Source organism: Arachis ipaensis, chromosome B05 (assembly GCF_000816755.2).
Source record: "Arachis ipaensis cultivar K30076 chromosome B05, Araip1.1, whole genome shotgun sequence".
In the NCBI taxonomy this organism is placed as follows: Eukaryota; Viridiplantae; Streptophyta; class Magnoliopsida; order Fabales; family Fabaceae; genus Arachis; species Arachis ipaensis.
This window is the reverse complement of record NC_029789.2, coordinates 112683940-112688123: the sequence shown is the minus strand read 5'-3', so window position 1 is coordinate 112688123 and position 4184 is coordinate 112683940. Positions and strand designations below refer to the sequence as shown.

Below are 4184 nucleotides of genomic sequence, written 5' to 3'. Positions count from 1 at the left end.
AGCCCGACGGACTGGCCCGTTCCACCCCGCCAAAACTCGCCAATTTGACGATACGGATTTAGCGAATTTTTTTAATTTGGCGGACTTCAAATCCTAACCCGACCCGCATTTTTTAGCGAGTTTAACAGATTAGCCCGACATACTCGATCCATTTTGCCACCTCTAAAGTAGAGTAAAGTGATACCATTATGTGTGACCATGCTTTTTTAAATTACATTGAGTCCCACAATTTTAGTAATTGTCTCCCGTCAGTCACGTTTCATACATAACATTATATCTTGACAAATGACATCTACATATATACAAAGAATACACGTTTTATACTATAGCACTCGTTTATGTTAAATATGTAATCGGGTAGTGATTTTCAAGTGGTTGTGTATTTACGTGTGAACAAGTTTATAAAAAAGTGAAAAATCAAGTACATTTAATTTTATATAAAATTAATAATTAAAAATGGTTAAATAAAATTTAATCAATTAAATTATTTAACAATTCAATTATCATCTTCATTCCATATAAAGCACCTGAATTTTTACCTTATAAAAATTAATTCTGTAAAAAAAAAGATTTTAAAAAGTAACAAAAATCTAGACATGTAAACGCAACAGCAAATTTCCGAGAGTTGGGAGGCGGCTGTTATTCAGAATTCAGATGGAATCAACAATGTTGTATGCAACAAGGTTTAGGTATTCTGTTCGTCAAATCCCTAATTTTGTTCCACTCTCTACTCTCCTTCCTTCCTGTTCCTGTTCCTGTTCATGGACAAGCCTTCAGTTTCATTCTGAGCCTCCATCCCTTCGTGAAGTTGACGATGCCGTTGATTCCTTTACTCGCATGCTCTGTATGCGTCGCCCTCCATCCATCATCCAATTCACCAAGATTTTGGGATCTCTTGCCAAGACCAACCATTTCCCCACCGCCATTTCCCTTTTTCAGCAATTGCAAGCCAGGGGAATCGCTCCCAATTTATTTACTTTGAATATCCTAATCAATTGTTGCTGCGGCATGGGTCGGATCACTCTCGCTCTCTCTGTGTTGGCCAAGATTTTCAGGATGGATTATCAACCTGATATCATAACATTGAATACACTCATTAAAGGTCTCTGTTTCGGTGGTAAGGTTGAAAAAGCACTACACTTTCATGATACAATGCTGGCTCAAGGATTTCAGTTTAATGAAGTCACTTATGGGACGTTGATCAATGGACTCTGTAAGACTGGACAAACATCAGCTGCTATTCAAGTGTTGAGAAATATCCCACGGCATGGGATTGTTCCTAATGTCATCATGTACAGCGCAATTATTGATAGCTTGTGCAAGGATACACTTGTAAGTGATGCTTTCCATTTATTCTCTGAAATGCTTGCTAAGGGAATTTCTCCCAATGTTATCACTTACACTACTCTGATTTATGGATTGTGCCTTGCGGGTCAACTTAAGGAAGCCATTTATATACTAAATCATATGAAGCTGGAAAACACTAATCCAAATGTTTGTACCTATAGTACTTTGATTGATGGGTTTTGCAAGGAAGGAAATATCAAAGATGCTAAGAGTGTGTTGGCTGTAATGACAAAAGATTGTGTGAAACCAGAGGTGGTTACTTATAATAGCTTAATAGATGGTTATTGTTTGGTTAATGAGGTAAATAAAGCAAAATTTGTATTCAACACAATGGCAACACAATGGCCCAAAGAGGAGTGTCACTTGATGTTCAAAGTTACACTATCATGATTAATGGTCTTTGCAAAAGCAAAATGGTTGATGACGCCTTGAATCTCTTTGAAGAGATGCGTTGCAAGCACTTGGTTCCAAATACTATAACTTTTAGTATTCTTATTGATGGCTTGTGCAAATCAGGGAGAATATCTTGTGCTTCCAAGCTTCTTGTTGAGATGCATGATAAAGGTCAACTTGCTGATATAATCACATACACTTCCTTTCTTGATGCTTTATGCAAAAACCATCATGTTGACAAAGCACTTGTTTTATTCAACATGATTAAAGATCAAGGCATTTGCCCAGATATATGTATGTACAACATACTTATAGATGGTCTTTGCAAAAGTGGAAGATTAGAAAATGCAAGAGACATTTTTCAAGATCTTTCTATTGAAGGCTATCGTCCAGACGTGAGGACATACACTATTATGATCAATGGGCTTTGTAAAGAGGGCCTGCTTCATGAAGCATTGGCTTTCTTGTCAAAAATTGAAGACAATGGTTGCTTACCAAATGCTGTGACTTATGAAATAATCATTCGTGCTATGTTTGAAAAAGGTGAAAATGATAACGCAGAGAAACTTCTTCGTGAAATGATATCTAGAGGCCTATTGCAAGGATAAAAGTAGGTGAGATTGTTCTTGTTAGACATCATAAAATGTTGTTTGTATCTCTTTCTTTTTAACTTGTGTTTTGTTACCTTCTTCCTAATCATTATCCATTCCATATTATTGATGCTTCTGTTCCTTTCTCTACATGATGGTGATTCTTTGTTGTGTTTAGCCACACTTGGATATTTTCAGTCATTGCTTATTTTATGGCTTTTTGTGTCAAGGTGGTTGTCACATGTGTCTTGTGGGGATATATTGTTATTTCCTTTTTTATTATATTTGTGCTTTGATGTTAAGTTATTCCTAACTAGGTTTGTTTTGATTTCCTCGTTCAAAGGGAATCACTTGTTAAGTTTCTCTACACTCTTGTTATTGTCTTTCATTCTTTTCATTTTCCCATGCAGCAATATACTTGCTGATGTAGCCATCTAATGTATTTTGGATCATGTTTCCAAAATTATTTTTCAGACATCTTCTCATTTTCTGTGTTCATGCAATTGCCTTGCCCTATAAGGCTGTACCTGAGGCATATTGTACAAATGCGATTAACTTTGACAAACAAGATCATTGATTTTCTTCTCATAATAGAATAAATAAATGTTTGAAGGGGAGCCTTGTTGTAACGGTTGAGTTGTCTCCATGTGACCTCAAGGTCACGGGTTCAAGCGATGTAATTATCAGGTTATAGAATAAATGAATGTTTCTTTTGATTCAAGGTCCAAATATCCATGGCTAACAAAAATCAAGCTTTGATTGAACTACTACTTGGCATATATGAGACAGTTTGCTTCCTAATATTTAAGGTATGTGTCCACTTTATATGAAGCTTCATCCAACTTTTTCACATTCCGGTTATTCTATATTTATTATTTTATTTTGTTCTGATAACTGCATCTTATCATTTATAGATAGAAATGCGGAATTAGAGACAAGAACCTGAAATGCATGTTTATCTGAATTCTAGTTTTTTTTTTCTCTCAAGTATTTTGTAGTTTCCTGTTAGATTCTGACATTTCAATTTGCTAATTGGACTTTCCAAAACTATGTAGTCATTCAAATAAATTGTAAGAATATTTGGCTGTACCGTTAAACTGCTCGAGTATTAGATGCCAGTGAGTGTAGAATAATCATGTTCCTCTTTTCTTTCTTTTAAATTGTTGCTGTCATTTATGAAAAGTTTGTTATTTTCAAAACAATAGGTGATCATTCTTCTTTCTTTTAAATTGTTGCTGTCATTTACGAAAAGTTTGTTATGGGCTTAACAGCAACATAATCATTTTGTCCCACTAGTAGCTAAATACAAGTTACTTTGGGTGGATTATTTTATTTTATTTAGTATTAGTAGCATATTCATAGTGTATTTTAGTGTAAAAATATCAAATAGAATTTTTAATTTAGTTTAAAAAGAGAAAAAGTTTAAATTTGTTATTACTCAAAATTTTTTTACTATATATCAAATAATATGTTTATTAGTTTTTATTTCATTGTGAAAATTATCTAGATCATAATACTAATATTATATCATAGAGTTATTATTATTAATGTATTAATTTTATTTTAATATTTATTTACTTTCATAATAAATGATATTTTTAAATTTGAATAATTTATTAATTACTTTGTACTTATTATACCATATATTCAATAAAATATTAAAATATAGTAATATAATAATAAAAAAATAATTTAAAAAAAGATATTGTTTAAAGAATAAAGACGAATAAATTTTCAACCAATTTGAATTTAGAAACAATTAGGTTCCTGTACATTTCTGAACTTGATACGTCATCGTTTTTCGTTCAAAGTTAATGGAAAAATACCCACAAAAATTGTATTGCGTCACGAAAA

General features: G+C 32.8%; 1 pseudogene; it reads left to right on the top strand.

Moving 5' to 3' along the window:
• On the top strand, nucleotides 578–3658 carry LOC107643823 (annotated as a pseudogene).